At 48.1% G+C, this 18467-nt stretch overlaps 1 protein-coding gene and 1 long non-coding RNA gene across 16 annotated transcripts in view; both read left to right on the top strand.

Moving 5' to 3' along the window:
• Positions 1 to 18467, top strand: part of CCDC92 (coiled-coil domain containing 92) — a 104448-nt gene that overhangs the window by 50868 nt on the left and 35113 nt on the right. For 9 of the 15 annotated variants that reach the window (XR_011155368.1, XM_069030557.1, XM_069030558.1 and 6 more), the window contains one exon: positions 716 to 779. The gene's annotated coding sequence lies outside the window, so the exon portion shown is untranslated. The other 6 variants (XR_011155372.1, XR_011155369.1, XR_011155374.1 and 3 more) reach the window with 6 other exon arrangements.
• On the top strand, positions 11041 to 13581 carry LOC138119315 (uncharacterized). The gene is made up of 3 exons (XR_011155465.1): positions 11041 to 11816; positions 12968 to 13052; positions 13131 to 13581. It is a non-coding gene; the product is annotated as an uncharacterized lncRNA (long non-coding RNA).

Here is an 18467-nt window from a genome sequence, read left to right on the forward strand (position 1 = left end):
AGACAAAGGCAACCCACCCGTCCCACGGAGGTCAGCAGGATTAATCTGTTTGGCAATCAGCACAGAGAATCTGAAGTGCCTGCACTGTTTTTCCATACTTCTTACATACCTCCACCAATCAATTCTAGTCCAGGGAATTACAAGTTTAAAACCTGGATGTTAGACCTGTTTCTGTGGTGAATAAGGTGCTCAGGGCATGGGAACTAAGCAAATCCCTGGCAGAGAAACAGGGCCAGGGGAAACCTGGGATTTCTCCTGCTGACCATGCCCATCCCACCATATCTTCAGGGATAAAACTGTACTGGATAAAGGCAGACAATGCAGAGGGACCCATTTGCAAGGGGCTTGGGCATCCACAGAGGAGATGGGGGAAAACAGGATCAGGGGCCAGTTGTGAGCCAGCTCCTCGCTACCACACTGCCTTGTAAACACCTGGAACCTTTACCTGTCAATGAGCTGCTGTCCCAGATTAAACAACTCACTGTGCAGCTGGGACTCTGGCATGACTGCAGTAATCCTGAACTCGCTGTAAATTGCTTTTTCATTCAACCCAACTTGGAAAAAGGCAGACAGGCTGTAGTCTAAACACCCCAAGAGTCTGTATTTGCTTTGTTCCAGCACACTCTGCTCTCCTGTGATTTAAAACAATGTGTCTTTGTGCTTATCTTCTGGGCTTGGCAAGGCAGTTTATACCTCTGAGTTTTTGTCTCAACAGGAGAAATTGCTGTCTAAGAGATCCTTTGTGGACTTCCGACCAAAACCATCCAGTGCAACACATGGTAAGTCATTCAATGTTTTATAAACTCAGACCCTCAACTATAGCTATTTATGGGTGGAAACTGGCATATCAATAGTTTCTTTTTGGTTACAAGGGTAATGAATTCTGGCTTATGTTTTTATGACATCTCAGTTTGGGTTTCTCCAGCCCTTCCTTATATTATAATGCCTTTGACTTTACATTTGTTCCTTCTGGTGCCTGCCACAGCAGCTTAGCACTGTGGTGTGTCAGCAAAGGAAGAATCTCAGCCACATTCCCCTTGCTCCAAAAAACACAGGCCCTTATTATTTATGTTAAAGGGGAAGGTTTGTGCCCTGATGTGACACGTGGCAACAGCGTGTGAGGACGTGGCTTTGGATGATCCTGTTGCTGAACTGATGTATCCATTCTTAGTCATGTCCTCCTCTGAGGAAAAAAGGGATGAGACAATGAGCATGACTTGTGGGGTGGCTTTGTTTAAGTTCTCTTGATGTAGCCATCAGCACTTGAGTGATGCCTGCAGTGGAGAATAGTTGGGATTTATTGCAACCTCAGCACGTGGGAGGGATACACTGTAAAGTGGTGGAGAGAAACTGTGCTGGCAACCACTGGGCTAGTGCAGAGAGCAGGACTGGGTTTGCTACACCAGCACATTTCTATCACTGCAGCTCTGCAGCTTTCAGCCTGTGATGCTGCTCTGTGCTCAGTGGTTGTACCACCACTTAGGGCACTTGTGTGCCCTAATTCCAGCACAGGCTTAGGAGGTAAATTGTTTGGATCATATTAATTTCTTCTGTGTATCTGCTTCTGGTATTCAAAAATGGTTGTCATGCATTGCAGGGGTCACCTGGAAATTGGGTTGGCTGTGTGAAAGGTGAAATGGTACCTGTGGTGGGACACTGACTCTCCTTCTTCCCTGAGGAAGTGCTTCCAGCCTCTTTAGGGAGAGAACTTCTGGCTTTGCACTCCCATTGACCACGGAGGTCCCGAGCACCTCCTGCTAGAACTAAATGCACAATGCATGTTATGCAAATGTTTCTTATTGCTTCCAGACACAAGCTCTCCTTGGGTTTCCTTTGTGGTTAATGCAGCCCATCTGTAGTTTAAAAAAAGCAATGTTCAACTCTTGATTTTGGTATTTTTTGTAGTGCTGTGCTCAGGTGATCATTGTAAATGTGTTGCTCTCACTTTGGACCTGATTTTTACAAAGTCTTGGGGTCTTTTAGTTGTTCCAAGATGCGCCTGCATTCTCCAGGATCGTTATTTTGGGTGCAGGGAGAAGGAGGGACTATAGGAGTTCAAGGGAATGAGTAAGATGGAGCAGAACAGTCTGTAACAGCAGCAGTGTGACTTGGAGCTCTCCTGCCTCCAAGGGACACCAGCTGCAGGGGGACACAAGGAGCTCTGGGCCAGGTGAGGTGAGGAGGGCTCGCTTCCAGGGAGGCCTGATGTGGGGTATGCTGCACTAAAATGCATCCAAACGTCAGCTCATCTCTCCAAACTCTTCCCTGCCGTGGCCAACAGCGTGTCTAGAGGGAGATGTTCAAATGCAGCTGTTCTGCCTGATAGTTTTCCATGTTCTGACAGGAATGCTTGTGTTCCACCCCGGGATTTCTTACAGAGTGAGGAGCTATGAGGAACTAATACAGTTCCTTATACCCTCACACTCCCATTACACCTTGCAGTGGGCTGGAGAACTCAGAGCAAGCCCAGCAGCTCAGAGAAGGACTCCAAGGATGAAAACAAGAAAGATGGACCCTTGTTCCTAGTCCAGCTTTCAAACTTTGTTGCCAGTGTAGCATTTTAGGAGATCTGTGAAGAACGATGGTAAAAGTCACATGGCTCAAACTGTGCAGCTAAAACCCAAGATCTTCAGTGAGTCTGCCAGTAAAAAAAAATTGGCCCCTCTCTTTTTTTCCCCAAGGGTCAGAATATGCCAGGACAGAATCTAGCCTTATATGTTGACACAGTAACATCAAACATGAGCTGTCTCTTAAAAGCAGAATGTGGAATAATCAGAGACAAAACAAGACTCGGATGCTGGCAAGGAAGCACTCCATGCCTGACTGAGCTAACATTTCCTAATTGCAACCAGAGAGCTATGCAGGAGTTTTAAAACTTTACCTTTTTTTCCAAATTATAGTGATGTGCCCCTGTGAAAGGTGTTTCCCTTATTGCTCATTCTTCAGAATAATTACCAACTAGCAGCATTGAAAATATCTCTTCACTTCCTTTTTTTTGATGTGTCACCATTTCAGCTCTGTAGCCATCCTGCTCTTGGGTTAACCAAGCAGAGATGGGCAGAACTCTGCAGTGCTCAGAGTTGGGAATGGGGGTATCCTGGCATGGAGTTGCTGCTAACCCATGGCCTTCATGTTTCCTGTTGGATTTACTGTTTTGCCTTGGGATAAACCCCTCCCCTCTAACTTGCAGATTCCTGCATTTCTGAGTTCTGCCTAGTAGCAGAATTAGACTAAGCAAAATACCACAGGAAAGATGATGCTGAAAGAAGTATTTATTAACTCTATTACCAGATGCAGACTGGTAGGAAGCATATCCAGCCCAGACATATCTAACCAAACTTAACTGAAGGTCATGAATCAGCAGAGGTCCAGCAGAGATTTTCTGACTTCATGCCCAACAGATGTGCTCTTGCCTGAGCATATCCTATCTCAAATGTAGATGTTGCCTTACTGAACTCAGCATTTCTCTCTTGCAATCACCCCTGTTGAAATTCAGTGAGGTGCTAAGAAGCCAAGAGCTTATGGTTTCAAAGACAGTGAGGAATTCTAAAAGTTTCAACTTGGGAAAGTCTGTGAGAGACTAAGGTTTTCAGCAAGTATTCTCCATCTGAAAGTTTGCGTCTCACAGTACCTGGGGATGGTTCTGTCAAGTCACCTTGAGCATGCAGATGTGAGGTCTTTGGCCCAAAGTCTCCTGGAAGTGTGTGGCAGTTTGCCCAAGAACAGGGATGGGCAGTTTCTCTCTCTTTCAATTTCAAAAGGTAGCAAAAACAACATGACAAGTTTATGTCCCATCCCACTGCTCTGTGTGCCTGCTTATCCTTAATGATGTGCTTTTAAGGATCTTGGATAAGAACCAAAAGGAGAGCTCTGAAAACTCACTCATACAGAATAATTGTATTTAACCTATGCTGTCAGTTCACACCGTATCATCTCAAAGAATAATAAATAAGCAGACAGCATTCTTACAGTAACCTCTCACTATTCAGTACCAGGAGGTGAGGGGACATGTGCCTCCCCAGACATCAGGTATGCCCTGGGGGAGGTGGGAGTGCTTAGTTTGGGTTTTACACTTGACAGTAGCAGTGGGGGGATGAAGTTAAAATGCAATCATTCTGAGTCAAACAGTAAGGCCTAGGAAAACAGATGTGGGATGTGTGCCATGAGCCAAGATCAACTTCACAAAACTCAAAAGATTACTTCTACAAAAACTGGAGGGGGGGTGTGGAATTATGCAGTCAGGGTTGTGATGGATGGGGGCAAGGAAATAGCTCAGGAAAGTCAAACAACAGAAACTGCAGCACAAAAATCTTAACTTTATGGTGCTGTTATTTTGTCATAGGTAGGAAATTCTGTCAATAGGATATGAAGGGTATTAATTAGTATCTTCCTCTGACATAAAATGGGGGAACAGAGGCTTTTATTTCTCTGAACTGCTTCTGCACCATCTCAAGAGCAAAACTGACTTCCCCTCTAAAATCCTGAGCATACAGGGCTAATCAAAGTACAACACTTTGGGACCATTGAGCTCACCCCAGGTATTGCAAGCCAACGGGGCACTTGATTGTATTTACCTGTTCTGCTTCTGGCCTAGCTTCTACATCCAGATTGTGTTTCTCATGGTGCTGCTCTGTCACTGTATTGGGTCACCTCATCAAAAATCAGGGCTAGTGAAGGAGCCAAGAGCTTTTTCCCCAAAGTGGCTACTGGTTTTGAGCCATTTAAGCACACAGGCCAAATATTCACCATTTCCTTAAAATGGACCAGCTCAGCTCAGATTTTGAGCCCCCTGATGACTGGTTTCATCTTAGTCAGCTTTTTTCTGCTGACTTCAGAAGAGTGATGTGGAGTACAGTTTTCATGACACCATTTAAAGAGCCCAACACTCTCTATTGTGCTGTCTCTGAGAGTCAGAACAACTTCAGCTAGGCCAGATTAACTGTAATAAGCAGGTATTGATTTCTACCTTCCAGACTGCCAAAAGCCATGATGGGATCAGTGAAAGAAGCTTCTCATGTTCAGTACACCCCACAACCTGTCTCTTTCAGCCTCTTAGAGAGCCTGAGCTGTGCCCTGCCAGAGAGGGACGCCTGTTTCTATCCCCAGTGTCTTGTCTGGTTCTTACATACACCTCCCAGGCACAGAGAGACCTGGCTGAAAACACCACGTGTCAATTGTTTCCTGCATGTTGCACTGTATTTTGAAGACTTGCCTCCTTGGCTGTGGATCAGCAGTGTCCCCGTGCCACAGGAAAGGTTGCCAGCTCCATCCTCTGCTCTGGCTGTTCTTTAAGTTCCCTTCTGTGAGGGTTCTGCAGAAGTGCATCAGCTTCAAGCCCTCCTCAGCCAGGCTGCCCAAATCCCAGCAAGAATCTGATGCTCTGGCACTTTCTGGTTAGCACCAGTGTGTCTCTGGCTGTGTTACCAGAACCACCCTCGCTGGACTCTCCTTTCTTGGACTACCAGGTCTGGTGTTTTGAAAATCCCATGCCACAACACAGCCCTCTTCCAAGGCACTCTTTTAACTGTTGCTGAACAGTATCCAGACACATCACACAGTCCCTCACAGATGAAATTGCAAGTTCTCTGTAAAACTGACCAAAGGTAGCTTCAGCTTCTGCATTAAAATTCCTTCTGTGTTGTGCATCCAGCCCCTTGGTTGTCACTGTTGACACTGTGAACAAAAGCCTCCACTGCTGTTCATGGGGAGAAGCCCCCAGTCTAAGCACCACATTTTCCTGGAATCTGTGCAGGGCTTGCAAATATTAATCTGTTTATTTCTCTAACATATCCACTGAAAGCTTGGAGCAAGTTTTCAAGGTTTCCCACAAGCTAAACCAAGCCAAACGTTCCCTGGCTGACAATCATCAATAATATTGAACTGCTACTTATACTCTGCTGTCCTCAGATGAATTGACAGCTCTTCCCTGCCAGTGGAAGATAACATCTTTGCTCTAAAAATATGAGGTGCCTGTTGTCTGGTCTTCCCTGCCTGTTTTGAAGCTTTTCAGAGAAGCAATGGAAGGTGTTGATGTATTGTCCTGAGTCATTAATGGAGCATGGGCTTTGGAGCTGGGGTTTATTTTTCTTTCCTCAGCTGTGTATTGCTTTTCCCCATCTTCTGGATCTGGCATTCTCTCCTGGTGGACTTTGGTGACTTTCTGAGAAGGGCTCAGCTGCAGCAGGTTTGTTACCTTTGTGTAGGGACTCCCAAGGACCACCAAGGTCTGAACTTAGTTTCCTCACAGAATGGGGATGCTCCAAGAATCTCATTTACCTGTCATTTGAGGAAAGGCACGACCTGCCTCCTCCTGCTTCCTCTGCTCAGCTGGAACAGAGCTTCTAAGGTTGCTATGGGAGCAAGTACAACCTTGGTAGAATTTGGTCTTACAGCTCTGTGGAAGAGTGGCCATGGAGACAAAGCACGTCCCAGCTCAGCTGTGAGCACAATCCTGGCTGCTGCATCATCTGTCCAGGGGGAGAGGAGGAGAGATCCCTGTGCCTCTCTAAGCCCTGTGCTCCTGGGGCTCCAGGCAAGAGGCTCAGAATGAGTTTTGTTTGCTCTCTGTGAGCTCTTACCCTGCAGCCCAGAAATCCTTTGGACTTAACTGCAGGCTGTAAAACAGGCTGGGGAGACACTGGCCTCTAGTTGTTTTTCTCCAGAGACAAACCACTGTTCATACAGTCCCAGCCTCTAGCTCTTAGGGTGAAATTCCCTTTCCATGCCAGAAAAGCAGCAGCTCCAGCCTACAGAAAGCTCATTTGCCATGGTTGCGCTTTGGGCTTATTTTCCCCCACAGTAGCACCGGTGTCTGGCTGGAAACCATGGCAGATGAGGCTCAGCAGGCTCAGTAAAACCCCTCCATCCCTCACCAGAATGCAAGACAAAAGAGCTGCATCTCTAATGGACAGCTCAGGCTCATATCTCCCTCTGAGGAGAACCATTACAAAAATATTTCCCAGATATTTGGCTGGGCATTTCACAAAACTATCCAGTTTCATGATGCTAATTTTCCCATTGTCTAGACAGTTGCAAATCCAGACAGCATTATCAGTATGAACCTACTGCACGCACACAGACACACAAAAGCCCATTTTTCTGCCCGTGCCATTTACAGGTATGTTCTTGCTCGTGGCAGTAACCTTCTGAATTGCTCCAGAGTGCCTGTACAAATCCCACGGGGATTCCATTCCCCCTGCAAGGCTGGCATTTGGTCCAAGCAACACTGAACTGTGTGGATGCTCTGAAGGTTGAACTGGAGAGAGGATCTAGCCCCTCACTGCCTACCTTCTCCTGCAAGAAAACCAGACTGTGCTCAGGGTTGGACAGTGCTGTGAGCCAAGCCTGGACATCCCTCCTTGGGACAATCTCCTGCCACTGTGGTGTTCCAAGGATGAAAATGTTCATCTGTGGTTTGCATGCTGGAAGTGTTCGTGGAAAGACAGTCTGAGGCTGTAGGCATGCAGATGAGGCCCTGCCAGTCTCTCCTGACAATGTAAAGGTTTGTGGGCATTTGTTCCCTCTGTCTGGCTTGAAATATTAAGACCTGTGTGGAGGAACAGCACATTCTTGTTCTGCACAGCAGGGGTGCCAGCCCACATTTTAAGTCAGGCTACAGCACCTTCCCCAGACTTTGGCATAATCAGTACCTGTATTTGCAGCTCCTCTGTAATGCCAAGGGGCAAAAACACAGTAGGAGCAGGAGCTGTATTTGCAAATAACTTCTCAATGAAGATGCTTATCCAGCAGCATCATTTTCCGTTGTTTCTCTTCTCTAACTTGCTAAATTTTTCACTTTCTTGCCAGGGCTGGTTTCCATATGTGCATGGTTTACCTGGCCTGCTGAAGTGGTGGTAGCCCCTGGATTGCGGGGCTGCACCTGGCTCTGTGCCCATTTCTGTGGAAGGCCCATGTGGAATATGAAGGGCTTGACTGCAGCACCCTTCCAGCTTTTTTGGAGGGCACAGGGATTCACCCTCTGCTCATGGCATGTGGGTCTTGCCAAGCAGCTCTTGGCTGTGTGTGGGTTTGCCAGAGTGATTGAGGCAGGAATATTGTTCTCCTAATGAGAGTCCAGGACTTACCATGTCTGAACAAGCAATGACTTTGGTCTTTCCCTGGTGAGGGCTCCAGCCAGGCTGGGTGATTTGTTTCCAGGAGTCACTACTGGCTCCTGAAGGTGAACAAAAGGGAAGGAACTGAAGTAACCACTACATCGTGGTTTCATCTTCTGCCTCAGAGATATTTGTTACCAGAGCCTGGGAGGTGCAGGCAGAGAGAACCCAGTGGGATGTGAGCAGAGCTGAGATAATGTCCCAGGCAGCCAGTCCACGCAGGAGTGGAGGAGGAAGAGGGCAGTTCTAGGTCAAAATCTGTGAGGCTTTGCAGTGAAAGTGTTGGGAAGGGAGGGCTGGAAAAGTTCTTTCTTCCTCCAGGATAGCTGTGGTCTGTTCCCCAGCTGAACTCTCACTCCTTGTCTGCTCTAATCCACATCTTCCCTCTGCCAGCTGGGTTTGTTTAGCATACTCAAATCTGATCTCCTTAGTTTGTCCTGTGTGTCTTGCTCAGTTTTCAGGACTCCAGGTTTCCACCATATACACTTCAGAGCAAAGCATCCTACTTGCCCCTCTGCATCTGAAAAGGGAAAGCACTGTGACTCTAATAATAGCAGAAATCTTCTAGTCCCAAAGTATTTTGCAGAAGGCTATTGCGTCAGCAACTTCACTACTGCAACTCTCATTGTGACATTTGACTTACTGAAAACTGAAAGATTCAGCCCCATTCAAGTTTTATATCCATGGAACACACCCAGCTCTGGGGCAGTGGTCATGTCTGCTCGAACAATGTTAGCAGGAACAGAGAGGGTGTTTCTGAATCTCTGTACCAGAGCAAAACCCAAGAACTTGGTTGGATTTTTAGATTTAAAATGCCCTTTTGTATTTTGTGATGCCTGGGAAATGTGATTGGTTATTCTGTGCCCTTCTGACAGACGTGATGAGAGCAGACATCTACTTAAATTTTCTTGGAACAAATCTGCAGATGAGTCTCTGACAGACTTTACTTGAAACCACACTAACATCACCCTGCAGGCCAGAAACACAGATCAGGCTCTGAGATTTGAGGGGTTGTCCTGCTCCAGTGACAGCCCTCTGGCACACTCTAGAGTAAGTCATTGGCTTCAGTGGAGTGAGGAGGTTTTTTTACCCAATACTGGTTGCATTGGAAGGATGTGCATTTAAAAAGTGTTTGAGTAACAGGTGCCCAACAAAGGTCATCAGAAAGACAGGTCCAAAGGCAAAGCTTTTTTAACACATGTGCACAACCACTGTTGAAAGAGACTGTATTAACTATTTCTAAGACTATGGATATCCCTGAGGAAACCCCTCTTTGGCAGCAGCCTGGCCTTCTGTTTCCCATCAATTGTAGCTTTGTCTCTGCTGAAGCCCGCTGCTGCAAACAAGCAAACAACTGGCTGAGACAAGATGAATGGAAAACATTGCCTGTGATAGAGAGGTAATGGCAAATCCCATGCCAGGAGGAATAATAAACAGGAGATCATTGATATAACTGTGCTAGTCTCCAATAGGTTTTCCACCAGGCATGTAGGAGCACCTACAAAGGAGGCATTGTCTGTGCTGTCACTGAAGGGAAACAGGAGAAATGAGCTGGAGCAGGTGAGGGAAGGGTGGGTGTGCCTGCTGAGCAAAATTGATCAGTATCAGCAGAATGGGGAAGGAGTGGGTGAGCAGTGCTGGGCTGTGAATGCTGAGGATCAAAAGGTGTCCATCAGGCTGTTGTTCATTAGCCAGACCCCTGCTCTAAATCCTCGGTGATAGGCTGGGAATTGAATGGCAGGTTTGAGTCTGGTGGCTTAAGTGCATCTTGCCCAGAGCCCCCGTGCATGGATGCACATTTTGCATCTGCAAAAGCTGCAGGTTTATCAACGTGCAGGATCTGTGCTGTGATGTCAGCAGAGCCGGGCACGTGGAGATTTTAAGGCCATTGCACTGAGTGAATGTGTTTGTTTCTAACAGGAATGCAGAGTTAGGCCTGTGTTTGAGTTAGTGCTGTTGCAAATGTCCACCTCTGCAAGTGAAACAATGCAGATGAGATTCCCTGAGGACGGTCTATTGCACTCCCTCCCCAGGATCTTCCTGTGACACTGTTCTGCTGGGGAAGAAGCAAGGCAGCTTCAATGGATATGAGTATTTTTTCTCTAGGGACTTCACAGAAACCTGTTCTGAAACCCCCATTACAATCTCAACCTGATTAAAAGGGATGGGAAAGGACTGTGTCTCACCAATAAAGGCACACTAAGGCTCTGAGCATCTGCAGACAGGAGCACCTCTTCTCCAGCCTCTCTGCCTTTGCTTCCTTGGCTGCAGATAACAAGTGCTCTGGTTCCAGTTTGCCTGATTCTTGGAAACCTGAGGCAGACAGCAGCCTGCTCTTCCAACATGCTGTAGAAAAAAATGAAAGGTGGGTGGGAGGGAGGTGGAGAAGAACTATTTCCTGCAGTGAAACTCGATCCTTTTCAACTTAAAAATAGGAGGAAAACAAATTCCTGTGGGACCTTCTATAAAAGGGTTTGACAGTTGCCTACTCTCAGCCCCACCTTCCAGAGTTCCCCACTTGTCTGATGTCTTGGAAAGAGCCCTCCTGAATACAAACACAGATCTGTGACTGCAGCCCTGCTGCTGGGGAAAGCGGCTCTGCTCCACGGTGGGGGTCAGCTGCAGGGGAGTGTAATGCACTGTGACAGGTAGCAAAGCCCAGGATTAAGTGTTCTTTGTGTGGACCTACCATGCAAACAGCTTTTCCTGGGCCTCTTTTTCTTGCTGTAAATTTTGTCCAGACCACTATAAAGGTGCACGGAATTTCTGAGCATTTTTGCAGCCCATGTCAAGCCAGGAGCCCCCAGGAGGGATCACACAGACAGCAGTCAAGCCCCTATCTGTGCTTGCATCCCCTCGTGGTGGCCCTGTCAGCTGTAAGCCACAGCCTGTGTGCATGGCACCTGGAGGAGAGGGGCCTCTGGGCACAGCTTAACCAGGCTTGATTGCCTGATCAGACTCCAGAGCCTCATGGCCATAGCCACATCCCTGCTCATCCCTGCTGCTGGATTTCTGCTCTCCTCTGCCTCTCCACCCATCCTCTCACTCCTTTCTGCACCACCACCTGATTCCAGGGCTGAGTGGCAGTGCCAAAGACCCCGATGCAGCAGCTTGTCTCCCCTGCCCCCTGTGCTCTCCCCTCTAAGACCTGCTCCCTCTCCTGCTTCGCTTTCTCACTCTTGCTCCCCTCTCCCTTCCACATCTTCCCTCTTTCAACACTCTGCATTGGTAGGGTAGGGCTGAAGGCAGCTAGAGAGGCAGGTTTTCTGGAAGCTCCTGTTCCTCTATAGGGAAGAGAAAATAAAGCTTTAGGAGGCAGAAAAGATAGCCAGAAATTCTCAACAGCATTGGCAATGGCAGCCCCACCAAGAGTGCTGCTGCAGTTCTCCTGCCCCAGGGGTGCTATTGGACCTGACATGGCCTGGCCCCATGACAGGCATTGATTAGAGTTGTGCCATGCTCTGCCTCATCATCTGCCCATGCTGCTATCGTGAGTCACTTCAGCTCTTGGCTACAGTCCCTGCTGAAAGAGGGAACGGCTCCCAACAGGAGTGATTCACCATGCCTCGCCAGCCGCCTTTCATCTGCTTCCAGCCAGATCACCTCGGGGTTGGAGCACTGGAGCAGAACAGCTCCAGTGCTTTCCCATGGCCTCGCTGCGGAGCTGCTGCTCTCCTCCCTGACCTCCTTCAGACCTCCCAGGTTTGTGCTGTTAACACATTCTTATGATTCCTCTCTCCTGAGTCAGTAACAAACCACTTCTGGTGCAGATCTTGGGGCTGTGCTCTCCATAGGGGGGCAGAGCCTGGCTGGAGCAGGTCCGCATGTCTCTAAGTTCAGAACCACCTCGGTCCTACTGTGAGCTTGGGGATCACTGTGCTCTGGAGCCACATGAGCTGCTAAAGCCATCCCACTGGAGCCAATTAACATATGACTGGGTGCTTTTCAAAAAGCAAAGGGGTTTTAGACTATGGGCCCAGGCCAGTTTCTGCTCTGGGTAACCACATGATGCCTCACTGTGCCTCAAATCAGCCGTGAGCAAATGCATTGTACTGTGTGTGTCCAACAGCACAGGCAGTTACCACAGCTCAGCTGATGAGCAGTAATTCATTAAGCCTCTGTAACTCAGTCACTACAATCATCTTTCCAGCCTTAACAGAGCCAAATATATTCCCACTGTGATGTCACAAGAGTACAAAATTCATCTTAAAAAAAAAAAAAATTGTCTGTCATTGCTCATCCCTCATAAATCTGCAGCTCTTTGTCATCTATCCAGGCCAGCAACCTGTCCTTCCAAAGGCTGTTTCCACCAGCGTAGCCCAGAGTTGTACCTACTTGAGAAAAACAGGTGCCTTAGATGAATGCAAACCTCTCTCATACAGACATGAGATCAAATTACTTGGATTGTGGTTGCTCAACCCTTCAGCTGAAGCAACCCCACCATTGTGCACATGCTTACAACTTGCCCAGCTCTTTCTCTGAGCTTGCACAATGTGGTTGCCTAAGTAAGAGTCTGATGCTTGCTAAACTAATCCAGACCGGCCAAGGCTCTGGAGCCTCTGTTTGGGCAGTCACTCCTGGACAGTTTGACATGTTATTCATACTGCAGTTTCTTCCTTCCTCTGCATCCAAAAAGTCAATTTTCCTCTTGCAGACTCTTTAACTGTAATCACCAGGCTTTGCCCTGGCATGTGCACAGCCTTTTTAACCAGCTCTTCATCACCCCAAGAAACAGCCTTTTCTGTAGCACCTATAAACCTACACCCCTAGCATCAGCTTGGTGTACCAGCTGAACTCACCAACCACTTGTTTTCAAACTGTCTTTAATTAAACACCCATAAATTTGTCTGTAGAATGACCTGCGTGGATGTGCCACAATAAACCCTGAAGAAGGGAAACAGTCCATACCTTTAATAGAGGAAGTAAGCACGCCTCAAGGTAGGCTGTGACCCAACTGCATGGAAGGCTTCATACAGAAATGTGTTGGGTTTGCTGAATTTTTTCTTTTCTTTCTAGCTGGCGTGGAAGAAAAGAGAGGATAGTTTCCAACAGGGAGGATAAAACAGTACAAATTAAATCCATTCTCTGGCCAGTGTAACAATTGTAATTTCCTGCTATTCCTTGGAAGCTGTACAACCCAAGAGGGAGATATTTCAAGACCGGTGTGTCAGGGGTAGAAGCACATGCATCTGGTTATTTTTAATGGCAGCTCTGTCCCTAATTTTCAGTGCTGGCCTTGATGAAATGCCAGCTCTGTTTCATTAACCTTTTGTCAATATGGCAAAGAATAAAAGGTGGCTCCCGACTTTAGCACCTGAGATAAAGCTCCTGTTCCCAAAAAGCCATTAGAAGTCCTTAGTTATACCAGGCAGAGTTCTGGGTATAGAATGGAAAGAAAAAGGAAAAAACCCTCTGTGAAGGTTTGTGTAACAGAACCTATACAAGTCTCATATCTGCAGTCTTCATTACTGTCTGAAATGTGGGTTAGAACCAAGTTGCAATCAAGGTAACCATTTTCCTCTATAAGCCAAGAAAAATACTGGGTTTATTTTCAGACCATTAAGAATAGTCTCTCAGAACAGCCCTCCTTTCCTTGCTTCATATGGGCTGCTTAAAAGCAAAAGAAAAGGCACAATTTCAAAACCATGGCAGCTGGGAGCTGCACATGGGTTAGACCCCAACAAACAAAATCTTCACTGTGCCTTGGAAGTGTTTTCTCAGGGTCTGAGGCTTAATCCAGCATCACAGCCAAAGGATTAGAGGTCTGGTGGCAGAGCTGGGCATGAGACAGGATTTTTGTTCTGTGAGAAATAAGGCAGTGGGTTGGGGGTGGGAAGACAGAGGAAACACAAAGTCAGATTTGTTCCAAAGCTCCAGTTTGTTGGGATATCAGCACTAATGAAGCAGCACAATGCAGCTCCAGCCCTCTCCTCCCTCCATCTCCTGCTTTGTAGGTATGACCAGTTACTACAGCCACAGTCCCTGCCATGGTTGCTACCTCCTCCCTCAGCTTTTTATGGAAACATAATCCACTGCTGTGAGCTCTGCTGGAGAGAGAGCCTGAACAATGCCTGCAGCCCAGCTGGTGGCTGTGAGTTAGGGGAAGGCTCCTGGTTGTGCTGTAGCTGTTGCATAGTTCAGCACAGCTCTAGTGCACCCAGAAAGCTGCATCCAGAGCCCCAGCTTCCACGTGGTGAAAGACAGAGCTGTTTGCTCTCTGGGCTGCAGCCTCACGAGGTTTGGATTTAGCTTAGCAGGATCAGGATCACTGCTCTTAAAATGTCAGCAGTGAGCTGCGGAGCAAGAAGAGGGGGAACCCTTACCCAAAATTTAGGCTATACTAGTAAACGTCGGGTATTTGCACAGAAGAAGTCTTGGGGCTGGGAGGTTTAAGGGCTGCTGAGGGGTGGAATTTTTCTGGAAGCATCTCTTCTCTACCAGGACCCTGTCATCTTATACTACAGAACCTGAGGCCTCCTGACAAAGGATGGCTCACCCAAGACAGTGCTGGGCTGGCCAAGGGGCTGGGAGCACTGGTTTGCACTGGGGGCTGGTACCAGCAGAGCAGGGGGGACAGGCAGAGCTGTGCCAAATACACACGCCAAGGTCTCCCTGAAGGCCTGCATTCACCAGCAGCTCTGGGGAGCACCACCACCTGACTGCTGTGGGGTGGCTCAGAGGCCACCATAGAGGGGCACCTTCATCTGAGGGGAGAGTTTGGACTGTATAAGCACAGGACAGAAAAGGAGGAGCAGTAAGTGAGAGCAGAGATCTGCAAAGCTCGTGCTGGCCAGGGTGAGCAGGGGCACAGGCTCGGCACAGGCCCGAGGCAGCCGTGCTGTGTGAAGCAGAGCTCTGTCGGGGATCTGGAAGCTGCATGGCTGCTCATCAGAACAGGAATCCAGATGGCCAGGAGAGAGGGCTTTTCTTTTCAGGCAGCAATTGTGACTCTGCCTTTGTAGGAGACAGAGCCGCGTTCGCTCTGGGCACTTCCAGCCCATACAGAGCATTCCAGACAGCACATTCCCATTGGCACAGCGCTCTGGTTTGGTACCTCCCGGGCTGTGACACTGCAGCACATGTGCCTGCCAGGCCACCAGCTCCAAGTCATCCCAGGAACGAGCACAGCACTGAGCTGAGGGAGGGCCTGAGCCATGGGGTGCTCTCACAGCCAGGCAGAGGACTTGTTAGAAATAAGCCAAGGAAGCAATCCAAAGCAGGGCAAAGTAAATTACATTAAGAATTAGGACTGGAGATGCTGGAAATGCTGATTCTCTAAGCAGTGGTGCAATCCTAGATTCAGCTTCATGTCTAAACGCTCCCACCTTCACTGCAAAAAGCAGTGGGGCTCAACTGCATGCACAGGTCAGGACAGATTGAAAGGAATGGCTTCCATTTGCATGTAGGCACTTCCAGGCAGGGCCCTGGGCTGCCCACTGCTTTGCAGAGTAATAAGTAACCAGCCTGGTGTCTGGTATGCCAGGTCTGGGATGGAGCCTGGGAAATCCTTGGAGCCCCACCTGCTTGTACCATAGCCCAGTGCATCCAAATCTTGTGGTCTGTCCTGTCACACTGAAATGGAGACAAGAGCAGAGATGGGTGCTGATCCATTAGAAAATCCACCAAGTGAAAGCAGTTGGCTGGAAGCCTGCTTTCTTGCAAACCAGAACATTTCTTGTCCAAAGCGTTTAGCACATTCAAAGGCAATGCCAGCACACAAAAGCCAAAGACTAGAGGCCTGTAATTTGCCTTTCCCATCTCTGGGTTACTGGAGTTGAGTGAACGTTTCATAAGTTTCATTATGGTCTCCAGCTGCAAGCCAGGTTCTCCAGGACATCCGCTGCAGGCGGGGGTTTGGACAAAGAGAGGAAGAGAGAAGGTCTTGTGCACAGAGCCTGGGACAGGTCTCAGTTTGAGGTTTGAGTGAACCTGGGCCATTTGGGTGGGACACACCCAAGTTAAGAGACTCTGTGTGGTTTGGATTCAGATCTTGGCAAAACTAAGCTCTGGACTTGGTGAGCACGTCTTGTGCCGAGGGCCTGGAGGGCCCTTCCTGAAGTGACACTGAGCAGTACAGTGAGGGGACGAGTGCTAAGAGCTCCTGGACTCAGGCATTGAGGGAAAGCCATGGCTGTTGTTCCAAGCTCTCCTTTCCTTGGGCTTCTGCCCTGGTTGCACATCTCTGGGCAGGTGGTCATTATTCTCACTCCTCACAGGGATATGGGGTTTCTTTCCTGGCCCTATTCATTGTAAACCAAGGCAGTAAACTTGGAATCTGTCTGGGATGGGATTTAGTCACAAAGGTGGACCTCGGTGTTCCCTTGAAGCAAAATAGCAAAGCTGCAGCAACAGGATCTCATCTCAACATGGCATGTTAGGGCAGTAAGTGTGGGCTTGTACAGACCATGGCAAGAACCCACCAGAGCATTCTTCAGGGCTGAAATGACCAGCTGCAAAAAGCATCCATGGAGCAAGGGATGCACATGTGAAGATGTGCACATCTTTTTTTGGCTTTGGTTAGGCTGGAGGGATGTTTTTCTCATAGACTGGGAATAACAAAGAGGATTAATCTCTGGGAAAATAAATGGGGCACTATGTTGAAGTGGGTTTTCATCAGTCTTGTGCTATTGTGTGTGTATCTCGGGTTTACTAATGATTCAAATGAAAAGTAATCAGGAAAAGTGCTTGGAGATGGAGATTTTCCTGTATTTATTTTGGATGCATGTCCAGTGGAAAAATATCTTCCCAAGCATTTTGCTTGGCGACGTGGCCTGTTTCATTTGGAGAACAATTGATGGTGATGATGAGTGGTGTTAGATGCGATCGCTGTTCGACAGCTTTTTGACTTGCCTGCAAGTCAAAACAGCAAATTCCATGCAACTGCACACGTGTGCTGAGGAGAGGGTGGGGAGACAGAGGCCTTGGACACCCTGCTTGATGTGTTCACTCGGGTCTGTGCCAAACTCCTCACCAGGCACCGCCGGCTTCTTAACGCGTCCCCGTGTTTGCAGCAGCATCTTGCTCATCCCAAGAGGTTTGTTTACTCTGTGGTTTGATGGGATACCACTGGACTAACACTGTCCTCCTGCCCTGGCTGTACTGCAGGGAGAGGTTAAACCTCCTAGAGGAGAGCTCGCCCATGGCTCTGTGCATGGTGCATTACGAGCCTACAGGAGCAGACTGCTCCCGCTGGCTTCTGTTTCATGGAGTATATTCCCAGCTGATGCTGTCCCGGCTCTCACACCTTCCCAGCAGTACCAGCTGTAGCCCTGCCCACCCCTCCTCTCCTCCAGCTCCAGAGAGGATGAAGGGAGTGACACACACTGAACCATCGCTCCCTGCGCTGGCAGCTCAGCAGGGGGGGCACACAGAAGGTTAAATCAGTGAATACCATTTGTCTGGTTTCATTTCTGAAAAAGGAACAACCGCCTGCCACATTCATTCCTTCCTTTACCAAGGACTTTTCAGAGCAATGGTCTCTGGTCTCGGTGGCACAGGGGATAAACCCAAAGCAACTCTGCTGAAGTCTTCAGAATTGCTCCCAGGGTAACCGAGAGCAGAGCAGGGGCCCTGAGAGTTTCCTGAGCTTCACAGCCATAGCCGCAAGGCAAATAAAATGAGATTAACCAATTACAATTAAAATGAGAGAGAACTGCTTTTGACAGTAATTTTGAATTTCCCCTAAAACCACTTCCAGCTGTGACCTGTGACTCGCGCAGCGTTTGCCTGAGATCTGCCCCTGGTTGTTTGTTATAACTGGTGCTTTCAAGGACGCTCAGTCCTGCCTAACAAGAGGTTTCCTAGGCAAAAAAAAAGTGGAAAATGGAAGAGGAACTAACACAGGGCATCCCTGCAGCGAGGCCCAGACACAAGAGCCCTTCTGGCAAGCAAATCAGAGCAGCCAGGCAGTCTCCAGGGAATTAAGCAGGGTAGTGCTTGCATCAAATTCCCGCAGCCCCACACGGCTGTGTTGCTATCGTGCAACTGTGAATCCCACCCTGGGAACATCCTAATTCACACTGGTGTGGAGCAGATCTCTGGTCTCACAGAGCACCTGGCTATGCACAGCCTTGGCAAGGCTGTGTCTATAGGATAGGAATTATTATTATTATTATTATCATTATTCTTATCTAGAGCTTCCAAAAGGTTTGTTATGCAGCAGTGCCACACAACCAGCTCTCACCTTAGGAGTATCCAACCCTTTCAGGCTGCTTAATATCCTAAAATCAATAGGGGTTTTGGAGTCATTCTTTGGCCTGTGCTGCCATCCTCTAGCGGAATTTCTCCAGGTGCTGTTCAAAAAACAGCCCTGGAGGAGATTTTGGAGGAATAAGATAACTGGGTGTGGGTTTT

The sequence above is a fragment of the Aphelocoma coerulescens genome, chromosome 15, assembly GCF_041296385.1.
Source record: "Aphelocoma coerulescens isolate FSJ_1873_10779 chromosome 15, UR_Acoe_1.0, whole genome shotgun sequence".
NCBI lineage: Eukaryota > Metazoa > Chordata > Aves > Passeriformes > Corvidae > Aphelocoma > Aphelocoma coerulescens.